The 13,714-nt window shown below is 45.4% G+C and overlaps 1 long non-coding RNA gene across 1 annotated transcript; it reads right to left on the reverse strand.

Annotated features, from left to right (window-relative positions):
- Positions 1-1,365: 1,365 nt before the first annotated feature.
- On the reverse strand, positions 1,366-2,611 carry LOC120406944. The gene is made up of 2 exons (XR_005599677.1): positions 2,581-2,611; positions 1,366-1,819 (listed from the first exon to the last, which is right to left on the reverse strand). It is a non-coding gene; the product is annotated as an uncharacterized LOC120406944 (long non-coding RNA).
- Between the last annotated feature and the right edge of the window lie 11,103 nt (positions 2,612-13,714).

Here is a 13,714-nt window from a genome sequence, read left to right on the forward strand (position 1 = left end):
CTGAGGGAACTGGGATTGTTTAGTCTGCAGAAGAGAAGAATGAGGGGAGATTCGATAGCTGCTTTCAACCCCCTGAAAGGGGGTTCCAAAGAGGATGGATCTAGACTGTTTTCAGTTGTACCAGATGACAGAACAAGGAGTAATGGTCTCAAGCTGCAGTGGAGGAGGTTTAGGTTGGATATTAGGAAAAATGTTTTCACTAGGAGGGTGGTGAAGCACTGGAATGGGTTACCTCAGGAGGTGGTGGAATCTCCTTCCTTAGAGGTTTTTAAGGTCAGGCTTGACAAAGCCTTGGCTGGGATGATTTAGTTGGGTATTGGTCCTGCTTTGAGCAGGGGGTTGGACTAGATGACCTCCTGAGGTCCCTTCCAATCCTGATATTCTATGATTCTATGATCCATCTCCTGCTTCAATCAACTCTCCCTCAATTGTTGTCTCTCACACACAATCAATATCCCTTCTCAATTTATTTTACTCAAATACTGATGAATTTCATCAAGCTGCTTCTTGAATGGTAAATCCACCTGGGATCTGACCAGAGATTGCATTTTAAAAGAAAAATAATTGAGAAAAAAGAAGGTTTAGAGAATTAGCTAATGAAATTTGGGGACTTACTGAAAAGCTATGGAGAAATAGGGACAAGTCAAAGAATTACAATGGAGACTGCAATCTTAAAAAAAAAAGGGGGGATCTGGACTGTTATTGTCCACCCTCTTGTTAAGGCTAATTTCAGTACCTAGTAAATTAATGGAACAAATATAAAAAGAAACAAATCTTTAAGTACAGAGAGAAGAACTGAACCTTGAGCAACAGGCAACATGAGTTTGAAAACAAAGGGAATGCAGGAGCTGCAATATAGCTAGATATTGGTAGAGGTTTCTGTCCAGTGATACACAAAATATTCTTGAATTAATTAGGATTGGCCTGGATATGATCGTTGCCATATGGATTGAAAACTGCCTATGAACAATAAGTACTGAATTCTAAGATGGTCCCTAATGAGATGCGGCAGGCCTCAATATTAGGCACAGGTTTATTTAACATACTTAATTATTAGTGATCTGGAAGTTTATATATACTCGGAGTTGGTACTAAATTGGGAGGTTCAGTAATATATTACCAAAGTATTAAGAAGGTGCACCTTCAACAATTTTCCATCTCTGCTGGCAATATATGCAACATTCCCAGGGTGAAATTTGAAATTCTGTCCTTCCAACCAAAAATATCCATCATTCCCATTCTCCACCCCATCTTTTCACTCAAAAAACAACCCAGCAGTTTTATATTGTGGCCCTCCCAAATCCATCACTCCTTCTATTCCCACCCTCTTGTCCATTACCTCTAGACCCCAATGCTTTCCCCTACTATATTCTCACTGAGGCTCTTCTAAGTAGCTCGCTCTCTGTGGCAGCTGTTCCTCACAGTGGCAGTGGTAGCAGGTGGGTGGCCAATGGCCTATGATGGTGGCAGGGGTAGCAAATAAGTAATTTGGGCTGTTTACTTGGGGCATGAGTCTCCTTTGGTTCCTGAAGTGGAATCAACAGCTGGCATGGGGGAATGGGTCTCTGTTAGCTGGTGTGGGTGCAGCAGAATCGGAGCCAGCCTCCACTGTCTAATGAGTGACACAACAGGGCTCCAGGCTCACTCCACTCTTGGGTCTTCAGATGCAAGGTGCAGAAGTGGGCAGCAGTGGCTACTGGATTTTTATTCAGGGTATCAGCAGATTTGGCCCTATCTCTGTTCTTTTTTCTCAAGCACTGCTGGAGCAGCTGTGGATTCGGAGAGGAGGATACACAAGGACTGTGTGAACCTGGAGGCACTGGTGGGAACATATGAGAACCGTTTGCAGCAACTGTTATGGTTATAGCAATAGTTGTTGCACTTAAAGAGGGCTGAACATTTTAACAAACCAAATCTCACCCTAGCATTTTTGAGCAGCTTGCAAAACCAAAATGTAACCACAATCTACCCACAGTTATCACACTGTTACAGGAAGGATTCAGGTACCATGATGACAGGTGCCACACAGAACCTAGACAGAAGGCTAGACATATTTTGTTGTTCTTAATTATTTCATTTTCTCTTATAGTCACTATGGTAAAAATACCTGTGCGGATGGGTGCGTGAGTGCATATACAGTCTCATAGCCTGTAGTTACAGTAACAATATAATGCCCTCTTTCTGAGTCAGGAGTGGTAAAAACATGATGCAGCAGAGCCAGAGAGAGCAAGTGAGTGCGCGCATGTGCTAATACTGAGCATAGTCCTCAAAAGTGCAATACCCACTTTACCGGTCTGGGTGCACAGTTTTAGAGAAGATTAATACCTTATTAATGCTTAATTGTTAATGATTATTTAACAAATATGTTTGTAGATTATCCAGCACCATGACTGGGTAGGGGAACCTTGGTCCACCCACTACACCAGTTTCCAGCCCAGGGACCCCATCAGTCTCAGCCTTTGCTGTTCTCTCTCTGTGCTTCTTTCTACTTTGCCTTCCCCATCACTCCTCTGGATAAACCCCTTCTTCCAGGGACAGGATCCTGGACTTTTACTTCCCTCCAGGTGTCCTCCTACCCACCTGTCTGTGCCCAGAACACAACTGTAGTCTCTCTTCCTTCAGTCCCTTTCTGCTGGCAATTTCCTGGCTTTATACAAGCCTAGCCTGCTCCTGCTCAGCTGGGCTTCATCTTCAATTAGTGCTTCTCAATCAAGCCTGACTCTTCCCCCGGGTGTAGCCTATAAGGTTAATTGGCCCCTTCTGAGCCACCTTATCTCCTTCAGGGCTAGTGCAGGGTGAACAACCCATCACAGTAAGGCTTTTGATACTCTCCCATGACCTTCTCTTAAGCAAATTAGGGAAATATAACTTGGTTGAACCTACAATGAGACGGGTGCACAACTATTTTAAAAACTGTACTCATACAGTAATCAGTGGTTCATAGTCAAGCTGGAAGAGCATATCAAGTGGCGTCTCACAGAGATCTGTCCTGGGTCCCGTTCCATTCAATATCTTCATAAATGATTTGAACAGCTTAGAGATTACACTTATAAAATTTGTGGATGGTACCAAGCTGGGAGGGGTTGAAAGCACTTTGAAGGATAAGAATAGAATTCAAAATGATCTTGACAAATGGCAGACATGGTCTGAAATAAATAGGATGAAATTCAATAAGGACAAATGCAAAGTACTCCACTTAGGAAGGAATAATCAACTGCACAAACACAAAATAGGAAATGACTGCCTACGAAGAAGTACTGCGGAAAAGGATCCAGGGACTACAGTGGATCACAACCTAAATATGAGTCAATAACATAATATTGTTACAAAAAAGCACACATCATTCTTGGATGTATTAGGAGCACTGCAAGCAAGACATGAGAAGTAATTTTTCTGCTCTATTCTGCATTGATTAGGCCTCAACTGGAGTACTGTGTCCAGTTCTGGACACCACCCTTTGGAAAAGATGTTGACAAACTGGAGAAAAACCAGAGGAGAGCAACAAAAATGATTAAAGGTCTAGAAAACAGGACCTATGAGGGAAGACTGAAAAAAACTGGGTTTGTTTAGTCTGCAGAACAGAAGACTGAGGGGGGACATCATAATCTACAAGTTGTTATAAAGTTGTTATAAAGAGAAGGGTGATAAATTATTCTCCTTATCCACTAAGGACAGAACAAGAACTAATGGGCTTAAATTGCAGCAAGGGAGATTTAGGTTAGACATTAGGAAAAACTTCCTAACACTAGGAGTAGTTAATCACTGGAACAAATTACCTAGGGAGACTGTGTAATCACTGGATGCTTTTAAAAACAAATTAGACAAATACCTGTCATGGATAATCAAGATAATACTTGATACTGCCTCAGTGCAGGGGACTGGACAAAATGACCTAATGAGGGCCCTTCCAGTCCTACATTTCTATGATTTCTATGATTCTATAAGGCCAACTATAAGATCATCTGACTGAAGCTAACGTTCCAGACCTTGCACAATCTGCATTCAGGCCAGGACATCAGAACTGAAAACTGTTTTATTGGCACATAGGGATGGTCTCCTCCTATCAATGGATAGCTAACAGATATCCATTCTCATCCTCCTGGACATCTTTGCAGTGTTAAATATTCTTGACAATGAGATACCTCTATCTCACCTGAGGGAATTGGCAGGAGTCCAAGGTAATGCACTGAAATGGTCTGAGTCCTTTCTGGAGGGAGGCATCCAATGAGCAATGACAGGAAACTGAACCTCTACCACTGGATCCCTCACCTGTGGGGTTCCACAAGGATCAATTCTCTCTCCAGTCCTTTTCAGCATCTACATGCAACCACTGGATGAACCGGTCAGACAACATGGAGCCATGTGCCAGCAATACACAGATGACACACAGTTCTACCTACCCTTCACCATGTACAACCACACCAGTACTGCCATGATGGCCCAGTGCTAGGATCAGATCAGCTCATGGATGAAAAGTAGCTGGTTGAAGTTGAAACCAGGCCAAGCAGAGGTAATGCAAGTGGACAGAACAAAATATTTGGAGGAGTTTGCACCCACAGTACAGTCTCCTTTGATTGAAGGTTGAAATTCAGTCCATAGTCTAAGAGTCTTGGATTCCTTGCTGACACAGAGCCCTCACATTGCAACAACTTCAAGGAATGCTTTCTACAGCTCTGAATGGCTAGAAGATTCTTTCCAACTCCATCTCATCCTGGTGGACAAAGACCTGGCCTCAGTTACTGATGCCTTTGTCACCTTGTGTCTGGATACATGAATGCAATATACATGGGCATGAAACCTTCAGCACTTAGGAAACTCCAACTAATACAAAATGCTGCAGTGCATCTCCTCACAAGACAGGCTATGTGAGCACATCACACCTGTTCCTCCACTTTCTACACTGGCTTCCCACAGAATTTCTAATCAAGTTCAAGATCTCGGTCCTTATCTTCAAAGCATTCCATGACCCAGGCCCAGGATATCAAAAAGATCATCTAAAGCTCCAGGACAAAGACCATGGTTGAAAACTTCACTTCTCTGGCACAATGGAACTCCCACCATCACTAACTTCACCACCTTTCACTCCAAGTGCAAGGCACACTTCTGTGGCCTAGTCTTCTCCAATATAAATACATAGCAACAGGTAGATTTAGTAAAAAAATAAAACCCTACCAAAACAGGCCACTCCACTCCATATGCTTCTCCCTCTGGGGACAAGGATGAGAGAACTAACAACACATAACAGATGTGTTGCCATGTTGCTTAATGCACTACTGGAGGGTGTTCATGCACTGTAATGATGAGCATGGTATAAAAACCTGTATACAGCAGAAGCCCTAGCACTTACATATCTGGAGAAAAAGCCATCCTACTATATTTTAATAAATGACAGTTGTTTTTAGACCATTTTCTGAGAATTCCATTGTGAGCCCTTGAGGCTATTTTTTGCTAAAAATAAAACTTTTAGGCATAGAGAATAGAGAAAGCAGCTTTTGTTCAACTTCCCACTAAACTAAGGAGCAGAAACATTTTCTTCCCCTTGCAGTATGTTGCTGATCAGCTTTAATCACATTTGAAGGTGCTGCTGTGACTAGACATATATACCCAGAGACTATTAATTTGGAGTGCCATAAAACACAGCTAGCTTGCCATCTCACTGGAAGGATCACACTGGTTCAGTACAAGTGGTGACCATGCTAGTCTGTAACATCTTCATTGCTGTTACACTAGGAAAATTCAAATGTGTAGTGGACCTTTACGTTATTATACACACATTGTAGAAAATGAAGGGAGGCAAGGCAAGACATAGCTTCTGAGTCTCTCCTGGAATCAGGTATAGTTGAATTGGTGCATGCCAAGGGAGTCATGAAAAAATAGGGTTCCACCCTAGTCAGAGTTTGGCTGCAGTGAAAATAATCTTGTGGCTGAGAGAACAAAGATTAGTTACGCTGTGCGTACTTTCCACTTAAGCTATACTAGCACTACCCTCACATGTTCACTTGGTCTGGAGAATATCACCTGTTCATGAGGTGAAATATTTGATATGCTTCTCAAATAGGCAGCAGGTTTAAAACAAGCAAAAGAAAGTATTTTTTTCACAACACGCACAATCAACCTGTGGAAAGCCTTTCTGGAGGATGTTGTGAAGGCCAAGACTATAACAGGGTTCAAAAAAGAACTAGATAAGTTTATGGAGGACAGGTCCATCAATGGCTTTTAGCCAGGATGGGTAGGGATGGTGTCCCTAGCCTCTATTTGCCAGAAGCTGGGAATGGGCGACGGGGGATGGATCACTAGATGGTTACCTGTTTTGTTCATTCCTACCTGTTCTGTTCATACACCTGGCATTGGCCACTGTCGGAAGATAGGATACTGGGCTAGATGGACCTTTGGTCTGACCCAGTATGTCTGTTCTTATGTTGCATTTAATGTATTTGCCTCTTTGAATGATGAAGATATATGATGTTAAATGTGAGTTTTGAAATTCAGCTTTTCTTTTGAACTAATATAATAGCTTTCTTTTCAGAGTTTATAATTACCTCACTAAGGGCCCAGTCCGGCAAAGTGCAGAGTGCCCTCAACTCTCATTGGGCCCCTCACATTCTTTTTCTAACCCCAGACTAAACAGTGTGTAATAAAGCAGGTGTAGTGTATTTAGTCTTAAATCATTTTTGTAGGGTAAACTTGACAAACAGCTCTCTTTCACACTCCCTCCTTTGTCCCCCCTCCATCCCTTCAGGAAGTGGTGTTTTTAACACTCATTGCTTTGAATGGATGATAAGAACAGGTCCAAACCACTATCATATGGCTCGACACACATGTATTGCTTAGGGGAAAACTGACGCCAGTGGTCTGGTCTTGAGGAGGTAAATTGGATTAGTCTTTTCTTTCTAAAAAGAAAAGTGCCATGGTTGTGATCAGTACACATGACTATCATATGCATATGAAGCCTACGCAATGGCTGTAATAGTTCATAACATGATTAAAGGAAGATTTGTTTTAAAAGCAATTTAGGACAACATCATAGGGCTTTTGTGAACATATGTGGCCTATATCGTCAGTGTACTTGCCCGGCAGAAATATGCTTACTGAAATTGCAATACAGGAAAAAAACCAAAACCTCAGAGCCCAGGCTTCCCTGCGGCTAGAACAAGGCACTGTGCAGTTTAGTTATCAACAGTATCTTTCCTGCTTGCAGGGCTATTATATTATTTAAACTCAATAGAAAAATAAAAATATAAGACACACCTCAGAATCATAGGCTTGTGAAGCAGCCTTACAGAGCAGCAATTAAAAACTGCGGGGTACCAAGAGCCACCTGCCAAGCAAACCTATTTGTTTAACTCCTGCTCTCCTAGTTAAGTCCACACAGAAGATACAGGGTTAGTGGCTTTTCTTTTTACGGACCAGTTTGGTGTGGGGTGCTGTTTGCAGAGAATAGCTCACCCCTGTGCTGTGACTGGCCAGTACACCCACCACAGATAAATTCAGGCCTGTATGTACAATCGTTAGTACACCATACAGTATGCAGCAGAGCCTTCCCTCGCTTCACACTCTGAGCGTTGAGAAAAGCCTGTGCAACATGTACTGCCCACGTGCACCATATTGGGCTAGATTCTCTGCAGAACCAGATAATACTAGATATTAGATATTATGGTCTATATAATACTTAGTCCTGCCATGAATGAAGGGGGCTGGACTAGATGACCTCTCAAGGTCATTTCCAGTCCCATGATTCTATGATTCAACACAAGGCCCAGGGGAAAAACGGGTAGGGGGTTGTCAGGGAACCAGTTATCACTGCCTGGTTATTGCTGCTGGCGCTAGCACAGAGGTTCTTAAACTGTGGGGCAGGACCCCCAAAGTGGGTCGCAACCCCATTCTAATGGGGTTGCCAGGGCTGGCTTAGACTTGCTGGTGCCTGGAACCAAAGCCAAAGCCTGAGCCCCACTGCCCAGGGCCAGAGACAAAGCCCGAGCCCCACTACCCAAGGCTGAAGCCAAAGCCTGAGGGCTTCAGCCCTGGGCATTGGGGTTCAGGTTGCAGGCCCCCTGTCTGGGGCTGAAGCCCTTGGGCTTTGACTTTGGCCTCCCCAAATGGGGTGGTGGGGCTTGAGCTTTGGCTTTGGCCCTCCCCCAACCAGGGGTGGTTGGGCTCAGGCAGGCTCAGGCTTTGGTCCCTGCTCCTGCAGTTATGTAGTAATTTTTGTTGTCATAAGGGGGTCAGAGTGCAATGAAGTTTGAGAACCCCCTGCTCTAGCTCAATGTGACAGAGAAGCTGCTTTAAATTGTTAACACTAACACAAGGGCCTTTATATAGGGTTGCCATGTATCCGTTTTTTGACTGGAATGCTGGTCGAAAAGGGACCTTGGCAGCTCCAGTTGGCGCTGCTGACCGGGCTGTTGAAAGTCTGGTCGGCAGTGCAGCAAAGGCCCCGGGCTAAGGCAGACTCCCTGCCTGTCTTGATCCGCACGACTCCCAGAAGCAGCTACCAGGTCCCTGAGCCCCTAGATGCATGGGCGGTCAGGGAGGCTCCACATGCTGCCCCGGCCCCAAGGGCTGGCTCTGCAGCTCCAATTGGCTGGGAACTGCGACCAATGGGAGCTGCAGGGTCGGTGCCTGTGGGTGTGAGGGCAGCGTGCAGAGCCTCCCCGGCTGTCCATGCATCTAGACGCTTCCTGTGAGTTTCAGCAATCGCTGCCAGGATCCCACACCCTGAACCCCTTCCCGCAACCAAACTCCCTCCCTGAGCTCACCCTGCCCCAGCCCCCTCCTGCACCCCAACCTCTCATCCCTGGCCCCAACCCAAAGCCCACACCCCCAGCCAGAGCCCTCACCCCCGCACACACACCCCAACCCCCTGCCTGGAGCCCCCTCCTGCACTCCAAACCACTTGGCCCCAGCCTGGACCCCTGTCCTGCATGCTGAATCCTTAATTTCTGGCCCCTCCAGAGCCTACACCCCCCAGACAAGAACCCATACCCCTCCACACCCCAGAGCCCACCCCCCAATCCAGAGCCCTCCCGCCTCCCAACCCGGTGGCCCAGTCCAGTGAAAGTGAGTGAGGGTGGGGGAGAGCGCGCGATGGAGGGAGAGGGGATGGAGTGAGCAGGGGTGGGGCCTCAGAGATGGGGCAAGTGCAGGGCAGGGTTGTTCGGTTTTGTGGGATTAGAAACGCTACCTTGATAGCCTCAGGGCTAAGGAAGGACTGGTGTAGCACAGCTCCACTCCACCTTGCCCCTTCACAGCACCTTCCTCCTCAACATGTCCTCACCTCAATATTTTCATTTCAGAATGAAAGACATTGAAATTTTGAATCAGTTCAAGATGTTGACAGTTTAACCCTGAATTGGAAGCATAAGAGTGACCATTTACAGTTTATTTTTCAGTACCTCAGTGGGTGGGAAGGGTGTGCAGTCCCTAGGCTCCCGACACCCAGGGCTGGCTCCAGGCACCAGCAAAGGAAGCAGGTGCCTAGGGCGGCCCTTAGAAAGGGGCAGCACTCCATCCGTTATTGGGGTGGCACGTCTGGGTCCTCAGCAGCAATTCGGCGGCTGGTCCTTCATTCCCTCTCTTTCTATTTGGTGGAACTTTGGTGGCAGTTCAATCGTTTGTTTGTTTGTTTGTTTTCTTTGCCGCCTGGGGCAGCAAAAAAGCTGGAGCCGGCCCTGCTGACACCCACACACCCCAAAAATCCACCAAACACCAGCACCCACATAAGCAACATGGAGAGTAGAAGGCTAAGAGGAGGATGTGGAGAAGGCGTGCGGGAGCAGGGAATGTGGCTGCACTCCCTCAGCAGGGCAGTAAATCAAGAGTTAGAACTCTGTGTTCTGCAATATGGGAATATTTTAGGCTGCTGGAGAGCTTGGCAGCTATACAGGGAGCCCCACTAGCAGAGCAGATGGTCAGCCAGACAGCCACAGAACATGTAAGACCTGCCCAGAAGCCCTGTGTAACGAAAAGCCCAGCTAAGGAGTTACAAACCACAATGGTCCATGAGACAAACACCAGCCCATAATCCAGTCCCTCTCCCCAATGATTGATGTGGCAGAGGAACAGCTCAACATCCACAGCCCCATGACACAACTCCTAGTCGAAGCACAAGTGGTGTGCAAAGCCTTTTACAGATCTTCCACACTGGGGTGAATTTCCCCTAAAACCCACAAGAAGACAGTCAGACATGCAGTGTAACCTACCATAGCCCAAAGTCCCAAGCACCATCATAAACACAGCAGCAGTTTACCATCTGTGACACACCAGTCAAGTACACCAATCACACACACTGTTCCGTATTGATGGGTACACTCATCCAATCATAGAACACCGCATGGCAACATGTGATAAAACTCAGTTGCCAATCTACAGTTAGCATGGCAATGTGGGTTGGTGTTTTTTGTTGTTGTTGCAACATTTAAAAAATATCAAAATAAAACCATGAAAAATTATATTGAAATTTTAATTTTAATTTTTTATGAAAAATGGGAAATTTAGAAATCTAAATGTTAACATGATGCATTTCACTTTCTTCACATTTTTTACATTTGTCATTCAAAACATTTTGACTAGCTGTAATGTATGTTATTATAATACATTAATTAGACAACTGGTGAATAATATGCGGCACCATAAATCAGGGGGTTGAAGGAGAAGGGAACAGATAATTTCCATGTAGCACGTTCTACATCCTGATTTGCTGGGCAACTTATTTACCTTAATTACTTCTAAGGTGCTGTTAGAATGTTTTTAATGCATAAACATACATAAGTTCCTAATTGCATAGTCACTAGAGTTGCCTGGATGATAACAATTCTGTTTTGCAGCAACTTTCAGGCTTTCAAAATTTGTTTTAATTTCACATCAGAACAAAGACAAACCCTTTTGCATGTTTTCATGAAAATGGAATTGTGCTGAAATGTCTATTTTTGTATCTGAAGGTGCATTGGTGGGGTTATTCCATAGCCTGGTGGTTGGGGCTCTACCCTAGAATTTAGACGATCCCAGTTCAAGTCTCAGTCAGCAAAATTTTTCATCTGGGATCATTCTGAATCACTCTGAGTAAAGATATGAACACAACACTTCCACCTTCTAGGCCAGGACCTGAACTGTCAGGCTATCGAGTCTGAGCTCCTCTTGTATTTCTTTCCCTCTCCCCTCAAAATTAAAACTTAGTTGAAACTGATCTGTCACCACAAAATGTTAGTTTTGATAGTCACACAATAAAACACATTTATCTGAGCTGAGAGAATAATTCACAGTGAATAATTTGAGTAAATTACAGTATACTTCCATTTATCGGAAACCCTATTTTGTGAACCTCTGCATTATCCAAACTCCTGATTATCCAGATCAAATCCGTACCGTTGGGAGTATACTGTAGTCTCTTTTTTCTGCTCTTGGATTCTCTGCAACTAGATTATGTATCTCCACAGATGTATTTGTTATTCATATTTATTTCATGAGCATCTTTTCAAGGTGTCACAAAGTAGGAATGTTCTTGATGTGTTATGTGAATGCTGAGTGGGGAGTATTGACCTGGGAAGCTTGCAGGGGAGTCTTGCTGGGACGGCCTGCATTGAGGAAGGGAGCATACCTGAGCATGTAACCTGAGAACCCAGGTGGGGGGTTGGAGGCCAGGTAACACCTCTGCCCAGGAAACTGGAAAAAGGACAAAGGCTGGGGGAGGAGCCGGTGGGAGGCTGAGTGAGAGGCTGGAGGGAGTTTCAGGTTGGAGCTGGCTGTGAAATAGAGAGGGGCTTCCCAATGGGGCTGTGCCCTCCCTGGGGGCCCCAGATGGACCTAACTAAAGGGGGTCCTGTTGTCTGTACCAGCAAGACCTGTTTTGGACTGTGTTTCTGTCGTCAAAATAAACTTTCTGTTTTACTGGCTAGCTGAGAGTCATGGTGAATCGCAGGAAGCCGGGGGTTCCGGGCCTAGTCTCCTCCCACACTCCGTGACACAAGGGTATGTCTACAATGCAAAAATATCCTGTGGCAGCTAGTCTCAGAGTCTGGGTCAACTGATTCAGGCTCATGGAGCTCACGAGAAGGGGCTAAAAATAGCTCACACTGAGGGGGTAGGTTTTAAAGCCTGGGGTCCAGCCTGAGCCCAAATGTCAACACTGCTATTTTGAGCTCCATAGTATGAATCCTGCAAGCCCGAGTCAGTTGACTTGGGCGCTCAGACTCACTGCTAGGATTTTTTTTTCCCATATGGAAGTACTGTAACTGTTTTACTGAATGGCTTGATTGTGAATATTCAAAATATGAGCGGTGTTAGATCGCATGATGTTTCTGTTCCATAACTGGCAGAGCCTGCAAGCATCTCCAGCATGAAAAGCTACATGTGCAAACTTAAAATGTGATTTCTGCCAACACTCATGCATAGAAGTCTGAAATTTGCTTTCCATAAACACTCATTCCAGTAGAATTTGTTCACATGCACATGTCAGCTAAGAGAACACAAAAGGGGCATGAGCAAAGGAAAAGTACATTCATTTAAAAATATGACTGAATATTCAAATAAATTGTTTGCTCAGCTCTATTATTTATGAATGGCCTATCAGGTAATTAATGCAGTTTAATTGTCATCTAAACTTTCATGTACTTGAATAACAAAAGCAACTAAATTGAAGAAGCAGCTATTAATTCATGCTAGTTGGCAGGTACCAGGGTTCTTCTAGTTACTATGAATAGAGCCATCTGAGGAATTTCCGGCCCCTGGGCTCTGCAGAGGCTGCAGCGACAAGAACCGGAGCTTCCACGATCTGTTGCTGTAGGCAGCCCACTGCTCTGAAATCTTTCTTATGGATTGGAGACACAGTAGGCCTGGATATCGTCCCCACAACTGGAGGCGGGAGAAGTTGGTTGGCTCCACAAAAGGTCAGCAGAATGGGTGTAGAAGAACATGAGGCCCTAGTCCCTCCTGCTGTTTGTTGGAAGGGGGGAAAAGTTCGATATGCTTTCAAGATGGTCTAACTGACACCTAACAAGTGAAAGTATCTCGTCTTAGCTAGTGTCACTGCCATGAAGTTCTGGAATAACCAATGCAAACAAGTGAAGGCTGATAATCTGTTTGTCAGTGGTATTCCAGTGGATAAAGATAGGTATTTTAATACAGTTAAACCTGTACAAAAGAACAAACTTATTAGGCAACCTCCCTTCTTAGGAGGTCATCTCAAAATATCACCATATGCCCCAATTACAATTCTTCTTCAGTAGGTTGCCACCTCTGATAAACAACCCTACACAGGTCTTCTGAGACAGCTTGTTGTGCAACTCACAAGACCATACATGTGCAGCCATTCCCGGCTGGGAGGGGACTAACAGTCCAAACCCTGGTGCCAAGGACTGACTGCTGGCAGCTGCTCCAGTCCCAGCTGCTGCTCCAGTCGCCTCGAGGACTGACTCACCCCCAGCCACTGCTCCAACTGTGGGGGCTGCTCCAGCTCCAGCCACTGTTCCAGCTGACAAGGTCCTGCTCTAGTCCTGGCTGCTGACCCAGCTCTGGTGGTTGACCCAGCCCCAACTACTACTCTGGCTGCTGCTCTGGCCATTGAGGGCTGACCCAGTCCCAGAGCCAGACCCAGCTCTGGCCACTGCTCCAGCCACTGGGGCTGCTCCAGGTCCAGCCGCTGCTCATCACCAGGGCTGCTCTGGCCCCAGACACTGCTCCAGCCTTTGGGGATTGACCCAGCCCTGGGGACTGACCAAGC

This window comes from Mauremys reevesii, linkage group 5 (genome assembly GCF_016161935.1).
Source record: "Mauremys reevesii isolate NIE-2019 linkage group 5, ASM1616193v1, whole genome shotgun sequence".
Lineage (NCBI taxonomy): Eukaryota > Metazoa > Chordata > Testudines > Geoemydidae > Mauremys > Mauremys reevesii.